The following is a 12,037-nucleotide window of genomic DNA, read 5'->3' on the forward strand; positions in this document are numbered from 1 at the left end:
AGGCTCGCACTTTTGTTGAAAGAAAGTAATGCCCGTAGCGTAAATGACAGGAAAGAAGTAGCGCAGGGCAGGCATGACTAGGCTTAGAGTGGGTAAGGAAGGCTAGAAAGGGTTAAGTCAGTGCAGGGGTTTGAAAATGTATAGGTGGGAGCTGGTTGGTAGAGGGAGAACGTGGGTGGTCTCCTTGGCACCTTTGGGTGGGGTGTCCTGGGTGGGGGGCGGTCATTCGGAGCTGGACGTTGGGGAGTGAGCTTGTGACATACAGCTTGCAAACCAGCCGTTCAGTGTGGGCCGTTGGTGAGCATTTTTGGCGGTATGGAGGACCTGTTTGCCCAGCTGCAGGAGGCGGCAGCCTCACATGGGACGGACTGGCTGCAGAGCAGGGTCTCTGCCTTATTGCAGGACCCAGCTTTATCGTCGGCAGAAAGGGGGCGGGAAGTCAAGGCCTCCGGAGTGCTTCAGCCCGGACTCCCCATCCCCCAGAGCTCAGCGCCGCATCAGGAGCCCTGCTCGGGACCCTCCGGCCCCGCAGGCAAGGCACTCTCTGGCCTCTGCTCGCGGGGGAGCCGTGAGGAATCCTCAGCTTTGGCGGAGCTCGGTGGGCGGGGTTTCGTACGGAGGAAGCCCCTCCCCCCGCCCGCACGGCAACAGAGACGGGAAGGTAACGGCTCCTCCACTGGCAAAGTGCATGTCAGGGAGGGAGCCCAACGTGGGAGAAGGAGCGCTGCGGCTGCCGGGCTGTCCCCTGCAGCAGTCGGCAGGCCATCTGTGCAGCATGGAGCGGCGGCTCTGAAGAGGCTCAAGCAGAAGGGCAGCTCTGGGCAGAGTGCTGAGGAGTGTGTGACGGGACGGAGACCAGGGACGTCGAGGGGCATGGCTGGTGCCAGGAGGCGGAGTCAGCTGCGGCATGGCCAGGAGGGACCCGTGGCTCCTGGGATGGGGAGGCCATGCAGCCGTCAGGAAGAGGACGAGAGATCGGAGGGCGAGCTGTCTGAACCCGATGCGGGGGTGACAGCTGGCCGCTCTGCGTCGATGGAGTCGGGACGCGCGGCTGATGGGACATCTCCTGGGCATCCTGGTGAGTGCCCTGTTTTATTCTCTTCTGCACTTCGGGACCTGTTGGGGGGAGGCGGGGGCACGGCCCGGGCGGAGAGGGTTGCAGGCGTTCCCGAGTCAGGTTTAAGGGAGGGGTCTCGGCGAGGTATACGTATGTTTTGAGGGCCCTTTGGGTGCGCACTTACCGTCGGAGATTCGAGAGCGGATTTGGAGAGGGGAGTATGTGGAAATTTTCACGCTCTTGCCTTTGGAGCGTTTTCCGTTAGATGGGTCGCGGGTTGATGAGGGTAGGCGAGAGGACGCTGAGAAGCGCTTTCGTTTTATCCCGCGTACATTTGCGAATTGGATGCAGGCATTTGCAATCATGGCCAGTGCCATTGGGGAGAAGACTCCTGAGCATTGCTCAGCTCTCTTTTGTTACCTGGATGCCATTAGCGAGGCTCACAGGGTTTACGGTGGGACCGCATGGCTTCGATACGACGAGCAGTTTCGGCAGCGGCGGGCTGTTCGCCCTTCGTTACGTTGGGACCATAAGGACATTGGCCTTTGGATGCGCCTCATGACTCCCGTGCGGGCTCCTACTCCGTTTTTTCAGGGCGGGGTCGGTGGTTCATTCTCCCCAGGACAATCGGCCTCAAAGCGTAGGGGTGTATGTTGGCAGTTCCAAGAGGGCGCGTGTCGTTTAAGGGGGTCCTGACATTTTAAACACGAGTGTTCAGGTTGCGGCGGCTCCCATCCTTTGTCGCGCTGTTTCAAGCGGGGTAGAGGCCTGCCCGGAGAGCATGCGAGTAAGAGGGACGACTCCGGTGAAAGTGGAAAGGATGCGGCCTTTCCTAAATAGATATCCGGATCGAGCAGCCGCCGGGCTGCTGTTGGCCGGTTTTTCGGAGGGTTTCGTATCCCGTGTAGTTTGACTTCGATCCCCCCTTTAGCTCGTAACTTACGGTCGGCGGTGCAGCATGCTGAGGTGGTTTCGGCGAAGTTGCGTAAGGAAGTGGGGTTAGGACGTATGGGTGGGCCGTTTTCTTGCGCTCCGTTTTCAGACCTGGTGGTTTCCCCCTTGGGGGTGGTGCCCAAGAAGGAGCCGAATTCGTTCAGGTTGATTCACCACCTGTCTTTCCCCAAAGGGGGGTCGGTTAATGACGCCATCGATCCGCAGTCCTGTTCGGTGTCCGACCGATAAATTCGGTCATCCATTATTTGGATGATTTTCTTTGCGTGGGTCCGCCCACTTCCAGGGTATGCGCGGTTTTTGTGGCTACGTTGCAACACGTTGCTGAACGTTTCGGGATTCCGTTGGCTTTGGACAAGACAGAGGGCCTGGCTTCGGTGATGACTTTTCTGGGCATCGTTTTGGACTCGGATGTCATGGAGTGTCGGCTGCCAGGTGACAAGCTGTTGGCCCTACAAGGGGAAATTCGTGGGGTGCTGGGCAAGCGAAAAATTCAGCTACGAGCCTTGCAATCGTTGCTGGGTAAGCTGAACTTTGCTTGTCGCATCCTGCCGATGGGACGAGTATTTTACCGACGGCTGGCGACGGCGGGAATTACTTCCCCTTTGCATTTTATTCGTTTAGCTAGGGAACATCGGGAGGACTTGCGGATTTGGCATACCTTTTTGGATGACTTTAATGGACGGGCGCTGTGGATGTCTGGACCAGTCAGTAATTTTGACTTGGAATTGTTCACGGATGCGGCGGCTTCCGGGGGATATGGGGCCTTTTTTAGGGGGCGGTGGAGTGCGGCTCCGTGGCCTTCTTCTTGGGTCGCGGCGGGTTTCCTTAGTAACCTGGTGCTGTTGGAACTTTTTCCGGTGGTATTGGCGGTTGAGGTTTGGGGTGAAAATTTTAGGAATCAGAAGGTTCGTTTTCATTGCGACAACTTGGGGGTGGTTCAGGTCATCAACCGGGTCTCGGCTTCCTCACAACCAGTGGTTGGCTTGCTTTGCCATTTAGTGTTGCGTTGCCTGCAGCTGAACGTTTTTCTCTATGCTGTGCATCTCCCTGGGGTTGATAACATCTTGGCTGACGCTTTGTCTCGTTTTCAGTGGGACAAATTCCGAGAGTTGGCGCCGGCGGCGGAGCAACATGGGGTTCCTTGTCCCGACTGGCTGTGGGAGATTGCCTTGGGGTCGTTGCAGGTTGGATCCGGAGGTCGGTGAGTGAGGCGACATGGTCTGCATGCTCGAAGGTCTGGCGAGAGTGGCGGGACTTGTTACGACAGGTCGAGATAGATCCGTGGGGGCCGGAGGTAGGGGTGGCTGTTTTGTATTATTTGGCAAGGAACTTGGAATGGGGGGTGTCGGCTGCTGCGGTGGCTGGCTTGGCCTTCCTCTTTAAGCTTCAAGGGTGTCGGGACTTCACGACAGAATTTTGGGTATGACAGGCTCTTCGAGGTTACCGTAGGGCTTGTCGCAGTAAGGATTCTCGTCGTCCGGTGTCCTTCGAGTTGTTAGGATCGTTGTTTGAGCATCTGCGCTTTGTTTGCTTTTCAGACTTTGAGGTGTGCTTATTTCGGGCGGCCTTTGCGGTGGCTTTCTTTGGGGCATTGCGTATTGGGGAGCTTGTCAGTCCATCCAAATCCGTTCTTGGGGTGTTGTTGGGGGATGATGTCAGGGTCTCTAGTGACTGGGTGGAGGTGTTCGTCCGTCGGTCCAAGAAGGACCAATTGGGTCGTGGTGCGCGGGTGAGGTTTTTTGCCCTTCCTACATCATTGGTGTGCCCGGTGCGGGCGGTTCGTGACTTTTTGTCCCGTCGTCCGGTGGGGCGTGGCTCTTTTTTCATGCATGAGGATGGGTCCCCGTTAACTCGTTTTCAATTTGTGTCGGTTTTTCGATGCTGTTTGAAGGTTGTGGGTTTGGATGCATCTTTGTATGCTTCTCACTCGTTTCGGATTGGGGAGGCTACTGAGGCCGCCCGGTGGGGTTTGTCGGATGCGGCGGTAAAACATATTGGTAGATGGGATTCCCAGAGGTTTTGCTTGTACATTCGTCCGCATCTGTTGGGTTGATTAAGGTTGGATCCCGGGTTGTTGTCCCTGGGTTGGGGGGAGTTTGTCCTGTCTCTGTGCCGTTTTTTGTTCTGGTGGTAGTTCTTGTTCTTTTATTTCAGATGGAGCGGTGCGCCTGGTGTGGATCCTGGGGCACTCCTACGTTTTTTTGGGGGCCAGGCGGGCGGATGTGAGGCCTAATGGGCGGCAGTTGGGATTGACTAGACAGGAGGCTTGCATGCGATGGATAGGTGTGTCGGGGATGTTGTGGGGTCGTGTGGTGCCTGAAGTTCGGCGTTTTGCTAGTCTGGATAGGCCACCGGATGTTCTGGTATTGCATGCGGGGGGTAATGATTTGGGAGTTCGGTCCATGCGGGAGTTGGGGAGGGACGTAAAGATGGACTTGCTGCTATTGCGGAGGGATTATCCGGACATGGTGTTGGTATGGTCGGATATGGTAGCCCGCGCCTCTTGGCGTTTGGCACGGTCGGTGGAGCGGCTCAATAAAGCGCGGATCAAGGTCAACAAGGAGGTGGGGCGCTTTTTCATTCGGAATGGGGGGTTGGTGGTCCGGCATTCGGAGTTGGAGGTAGATACCTGGCGGTATCTGCGGAATGATGGGGTACATCTTATTGCGGTTGGGACGAATTTGTGGTCTCTGGGTTTACAGGATGGTGTGCAGAGAGCAGTACGTTTGTGGTGGGGCACGCATGGGTAAGGTCTTACCCAGCGTGTTCTGGCGGTTTGTTGGTCTTTGGAGGCGGGTATTATCTTGAAGGTACAGAGAATGGTGTGGGACCCATCGGTGGTATGGTGTGCCCGGGGAACATTCCAGTTAACCAAGGTTTAACTGGAATGTGGTGGTGCTGCACTGCGGACGGTAAGGTTGTCTCCGAGCTGGGTGGTTGCAGCTGGAGGCCTGGTGGTATATGGGGTCCGCAGGTGCATTTCAGATAATTTGTGGATGGGGCCTTTGAAGACCAACAACAAATTGGTATGTTTTCTGTTATAAGGAATGGTTTGGTGTTTAAATCGTGTGGTTAATAAAAGGCCACGTTGGCCATTTACTCCAAATCGGTGTCATGTTTTTATTTAAGTAAGAGTTATAGGTAAGGGGATCTGGATGAACCGATCTCTGGTGCACTAGTCAAGTGCACACACGGGTGCACGCACGCAGGAGTGTGCCCACAGTTTCTGGTGTCATATGGACTATTTAAAGGAGGCTCTTACTCTCTGTCAGTGCTGACTGGTCTTCAGTTATTTCCCTGTGTCCTGCTGTATCCTGTGTGTTATCCGTTACTGAACCGGCTTGCCATTGACCTGCTCTTGGATTCTGTTTATGCTTCTGCTCAACAGTTTGTGATCCTGGCTTACTCCTGTCCATGTCCCTGTCTGATGTTTCGGTACCTCATTGCCTGCTCCTTGCTGACCCTGGCTATCACTCTGACTACGCTTCCGGCTCCAGTTCAACTCTACAGTCCTGTCGAGTGCTTGCCCTGGCTGTCTATCCTATCAGCTCTAGTTGTCACGCTGGTTAGAAGTTCCTGCAAGCCACGCATTCAGATCTTGCAGTCCTAGTGGAGTGCTCTATTAACCTGAGCTAATCGTTCCTGCATTTCCTCTGTTCTTGACCGGATGTCATGCCTGATTTACCGAGTTTATACCTCCAGCCGCAAGTTCTGCAATCAACATCTGCAGAAACTCGTGTTCCTCCTGTCCCTTGGCACCATCTGTTGCACCTTCAGTGGGGCCTGGGCTGGAGATACAAGAGAGGCTGACTTCGTCAGTTCAGACTTCTATCATGTACATGACACTCTGTTGTTATTTTTATTGCTGTTTGTGTTTCTCTTGGATAGTTTCACCTTATTTGTCCTCAAGACCACTGTCACCAAGGCTGAAAGTGAGGGGAGATATAAACTTTTTGACAAAATCCTCCAATGGGGACATCTGTTCCTATGCCTTCCTATTCCTATAACTTATTAAGTCTGGATATACAGTTTAGCATGAGAGTCATTTGATCTTAGAGACGTTTTTGTGGGTTTTTTTTCCATGTGTTTTTCAGGCTCGAGGAATTTTGTTCTAGTCAATGGAAAGTGAAGAGGAACAAATGGTTGTTGGGTGCAAAATTTTGCATTATGCAGGTTTTTCTGGTGCTACCATTGACATCTTTTGGGGGCCAAAAATGTGAAATCATGCTGCAAGAAAACTCTGGTATTTTTTCTTAGCTGTCAGCACATCGCTCAGATGTGAAGAGCACAATAGAACACCATAGAAATCGAATGCCAACTAGGTCACCTCCACACCATTTGTTTCGTTTGCATGCTTTACTTGTCTGCTGTTGAGCACTCTGCATGTTCCAGCTTGGATAAATTTGTACTACACCATAAGTCCGAAGAAGCAGAAGTTTGGCCGTGAAGCACGTTATACACTTTACACGTCAAACAAAATTCTACACAGTTTTATCTATTACCATCCTTAGGGTGCCTCTGCTTTCTGACAGCCTTTTTATTTATCCTCACCCTAAATACATTTTTAATATCCTAAATTCTTCATTCTTCAATACACCATCAAAAGTATTTTATTGGCTTTCGGTGGAGTAAAATTAGACATTACTCTCAGTGCAAAGGCCATGTCAAAACAATCAGTAGAAATCATGTGTCAAAACAACCAGCAGATAAAGAGATTAGGCTTCTGAAGTCAAATGCAAAATTTGACTTTCATGTGAAATTCAAGCTTAGCCCAGTCTCCCACAGTTTGCTGATCTCCACTATAAGTTATTGAGGTTGCTCATCGAATTAAAGGACTAAAAAGGAGGATCAGGAGGAAGAAGCGTCAGCGTGAAACTGAGCTTTTACAGCTAAATCAAGATTCCAATATGACATAAACTGCCTGTGTCTCTTAATCTTTGTGACATTTTGTGACATAAATGTACAGATTTGAGTAGCTGAAATGTGACCTGTAGCAATATGTAATCGTAAATTTAGTTCATTCCTTGTTATTAAAGAAATATTCAGTCATAGGTACTCAGAGACAGATGGTCACCAATTAGCATCTGAAAAGACAGAGCTTCCTCAGGCTGGAAGTGGCACCTGGGTGCTAATAAGATTTTGTCACCTATATGTAATCAGACTTGGCCATCTTCCTGAAGTTTAAAAGAGAAAAACAGACGTTTTGGCTTCATGACACCAGGGGGGCTCCGATCTGTCTAGAGAGCGCTAAACGTATATACATACATCAAAGGAGTATGTTTCATCCCTCATAAAAGCTAAAATATTAGTTGCAGAGAGATGAAAATACTTCCTTCTGATGGGGCACTCTGGAGGCTACATCGGCATATAAAAACTCTATTTGTGGCCTATGTAGAATGCCAGAAAAATGCAGGAAATGGTTATGTGGTGCTGGAGTGCGATAGCGGAACAGTGATTGGTACTATCGCGATCGGACTGATGCGCTTGTACCCCAAGTCACGGCCGCATGTGAGTGCCTCGGTTAGCTAGTCGCTGTGGGCATGGCGTGTGGGTGAATCCGTGACACATATGGTGCTATGTATACTTTTTATTATATACTTGCTTTCAATCACTCCAGTTTTCAATAGGTTTTATTTAAAGCTGCCTCTTTGCTGAGTTGTGTGTATCACTCATCCTAATACACCTTATTTACACCAAGTGTCATGGAGGCCTCAGTGGGTATCAGAAATGTGTTCTGCAATTGGTATACACTATCCTGAGTATATGATAATCACCTACTGAGGCAATCTTTTTTAAAGGTGTGGTGGTCTTCTACTCCTATGATTGTGCAAGTTGAGCATAAGATGATGTGGTTCTTAATCTATGAGAAAATGGCTGCAATTCTTAGTAACTTAGTATGAAAATGTGGATGTGGACACATGGTGGAACACTAACACTCTAGAGATTTGAACAATCTTTGTTGACCCTTTGAATGAATAAACCCTATATTTGACACATTCTGCTAGCATGGATTCATTCCCTGGTTCCCTCTTTAACCCATTGCCTCAATATTAACTTTCCTACTTGAATCTTTCTATTTCCTCTTTGATTTCCTCTCCTTTTTAACTATCCTTTCAACTTTTTGGCCTCTTTATATCTTCAACTATAGCCATTCTCTTCATAGCCTTCACTCCTTGGGTATGTACAATCATGGGCAAAAATATTGGCACCTCTGCATTTCTGTCAGATAATGTACCACTTCTCCCAGAATATTGTTGCAATCACAAATGTTTAGGCTTTCTTGTGTTTATTTCTTTGTTTGTATTGGCATGACACAAAAAAGTGGAGAAACAAAAAGCCAAATCTAACACATTCTAAGCAAAACCCCAAAAGTGGACTTGACAGAATTATTGGCACCTTCAAATTAATATTATAATTGAAATCAATCACTTTCTGTAACCATCAATGCGTTTCTTTCACCTCTCTAATGGAATTTTGGACCAATCTTCTTTTGAAAACTGCTCCAGGTCTCTCAGATTGGAACAGCTCCTTTTCCCAACTGCTGTATTGAGATCTCTCTACAGGTGCTCTATGAAATTTAGATCTGGACTCATTGTTGGCCAATTCAGTACTCTGCAGTCCTTTGCCTAAAACCATTTATGGGTGCTTTTTAACATGTGCTTGTCCTGCTGTAAAACCCATGACCTCTGATGGAGACCCAACTTTCTGGCACCGGGCCTTACATTGCACCCCAGAATTCCTTGGTAGTCTTTAGATTTCATAATCCCATGCACATGGTCAAGACATCCAGTGCCTGAAGCAGGAATGCAACCCTAAAACATCAGTGAACCTCCACTATGTTTGACTGTAGGGATTGTATTCTTTTCTTTAAAGGCCTCATTTCTTTTTCTGAAAAGAGTAGAATGATAGGCTTTACCAAAAAGCTGTAATTTTGTTTCGTCTGTCCACAGCACATTCTCCCAAAAGGAGTTTTACTTCCTCAGGTATGTTTTGGCAAACTCCAATCTGGCTTTTTTATGTTTCTGTGTCAGCAGTGGGGTCCTCCTGGGTCTCCTACCATAGCGTCCCTTTTCATTCAGATTGCAACATATAGTGCAAGCTGACACTGCTGTACCCTGTGCCTGAAGGTCAGCTTGAATTTATCTGTAAATTGATGAGGCTCTTTATCCACCGTTTGAACAATCCCTTATTGCAATCTTTGATCAAGTTTTTCTCTTTTGTCCACATCCGGGGAGATTAGCTACAGTGCCAAGGGATGTTAACTTCTTGACAATGTTGCATACAATGGACACAGGAACATTAAGATCTGGTAATTGATACAGGTGAGTTTATTTACAAACTACATGAGCATCACAAACTGGAATGCAATTATTTCTTACAATTATGAGAAGGTACCAAGAATTGTGTCCAGTCCATTTTTGGGGGTTTTGGAATGTGTCAGATATGGCTTTTTGTTTTTCCACTTTTTGCCTAAACATTTGCAACAGTTTTCTGGGCGATTTGGTGCATTATCAGACAAAAATGCCAGGTGGCAATATTTTTGGCCACGACTGAATTTATGAACTCAATGTTGGGGCTGTGTGAAGTGTTAGATACAGCTTCAAGTTTCATAATGTGCCTACTTCCCCATACAGGTTCCTTTCTCCCAAATACTGAAGAAGGCCTCTGTTTGCCAGGCTCATTGTGTAAAGCTATATATTCATGTAATAATACAGCATAACTGAGTTGTATAGATTGTATGAAGATCCATGCCTGTATGCTTCAATTTTCTGGCAATATATACGATTCAGCTTTAATTCTTATATTGCTCCAATATTGTAAACCTTCAATGAAAAATTATTGAAACAGAAAAGTCTAGTAAGTGTTCTTTTTAAAGGCATTTATCTGTTGTATTTCATTAAACGCACTTACAATATATCAAATAAGTATTTGCAAATAAAAAAGCCTAATCTCTTACTCAGCATTTACCCTTGTAGTTTTAATTAGTCTAGGCTTACTCCAAAAACAATTTGGTCTTGAGAAGAGATTGGCAGATAGTTTATCTAAATACTTGGAAGATGTGAGACAGCAGCAGTATGTGACATGTTTGGACATATGCTTTCACCCAATGCTGTGGTCACTTCTCACTCATGCTTGCAGTTCCAGGAAACCATATTCGTCTGTTAAATAAATAACTACTAGATGTCCAAGTGATTCACAGACTAAAGCATGAATCACTTTCTTAACGTGGAAAAAAAGACTGCATACAATCTGTAACTGATTACACAGAGCATATCACTAGTGATCACAAATTTCAACTGATCATGGACATGAATGGTGGATTGGTATTAGGAAGTGATTGGACCCACTAGCAATGGTATATACAACAGGCGTTTCCAGGGGTGTACAAAGCAGGAAACCCCAACAGGGCCACTTTACAATCTTAAGTATACTTCAGAGCAGGGCAGAATCTAGCCTGTCCTATGTGGGGGTGCAGTAAAAAATGTCAGGGGGCAGAGGATCGAAGGTCAGGGGGGCAGAGGATAGGGGTTACTGCTGGCAGGGCAGAGGACAGGGGCACAGCTCCTCTTCCCATCCCTGCACTGTACACAGTCTGGGCACTGGCATCAGAACTCTGCACACAACGCATACCTGAGATCAGTATAGTGTCAGTCAAGGAAAGTACAGTATAGTGTCAAACTAGGGCAGGAAAGTATCAGATTAGGGCAGTATAGTGGCAGGTTAGGGTTGACTTGGAGGGGCAAAACTAAAATCTGGGGGGGCATAGCCCACCCCAGCACCCCCCTAGATCCGGCCATGCTTCAGAGTAATGGCTAGTACACACAATGAGAATTGGTTTTTTTTGCATGCTAGTCTCATATCGAAAATGAATAGGTTACTAAAGTTACTAAAATTCTGGTAAGGCAGAATACAACTTCATAAGTGATGTAATGTATTGTATTGTAATATATTCTTTTGTTTCTGAGCATGTGCTGTCTTGGTCACTCGATTGTTTAGTACAAATATTATACTAATTACACAAAAATACTTTGTTCTTTTATCTTAAAAGAAACATTTTCGTGATTGTCCCTTCGAATATTTTTCCATGAACTATCGTGATTGGCTCTCAAAAGCTGTTTGCCAATGAATAGATTTCTGGACGATGAGGTTTTTTTTCTTGCCTGATTTTCTCATTGTGTGTTCCAGGCATAAGAAGGAGAACTTTAAAGTGAATTTCCTGCCTAACATTAATTAGTCCTAAAAATGTTCTATCCCCCCTTCTTCTGCCTGTACTGCCTAACCTGTGTAAAAAAAAAAGATGTGTATATTTACCTATTTTTCTTCCTTTGTGGTCCGGTCATGTGATTCCCTGTGTCAGTCAGCGGTGGTTGTAGGGGAGAATTACAGGACCCATGATTTCACTCGTAGGCTCCCATGTCCCAGCTTTTGTAAGCACTCCCTCCTCTCCCCTGCAGTCGCCATGGACTGACACAGGAAATCACATGACTGGAATAAAGCAGACTAGGTAAGTATCTTTTTTACACAGGTTAGTCAGCATAGGTAGCAAGAGGGGGGATAGAACATGTTTAACAATAGCTAGTGTTAGGTTGGAAATCTACTTTAATGAAAAAAAATGGAAACAGACAAGCTTTTTAAAGCAGATGTGAAGGCTACATTTTTTTTCTAAAATAATAAATATGTTATACTTACCTGCTCTTTGTAATGGTATTTCACTCTCAGCTCCTCCTCTTTTGTCTGCCTCCATAGCAAGACACTTGCTGTGGGGATACACCTGCGGTCTCGCTCCCGAGCCATGCTGTGTGCATCCATAGACATACACAGAGTGGCTTATCCCCATCTCCTCCTTATGGGATTTGATTGACAACAGCTTCTGTCTCTATTTCCTGTGAGAAGGAGAATGGGGACCAGGGAAACGGCAGACAGACACATCACTGGATCAAGATAGGACTCAGGTAAGTATATAAAGAGGTGGGGAGGGGCAATGTCCTTGGACATTTTTTAGCTTAATGCAGGGAGTGCAAAGGG

General features: G+C 47.4%; 1 pseudogene; it reads left to right on the plus strand.

Moving 5' to 3' along the window:
* The first annotated feature begins 315 nt into the window (after positions 1-315).
* Positions 316-5,621, plus strand: LOC149469229 (uncharacterized; annotated as a pseudogene).
* The last annotated feature ends 6,416 nt before the right edge of the window (positions 5,622-12,037 follow it).

This window comes from Staurois parvus, unplaced genomic scaffold (assembly GCF_062004578.1).
Source record: "Staurois parvus isolate SC_StPar_1 unplaced genomic scaffold, SC_StPar_1.0 ptg000078l, whole genome shotgun sequence".
Lineage (NCBI taxonomy): Eukaryota > Metazoa > Chordata > Amphibia > Anura > Ranidae > Staurois > Staurois parvus.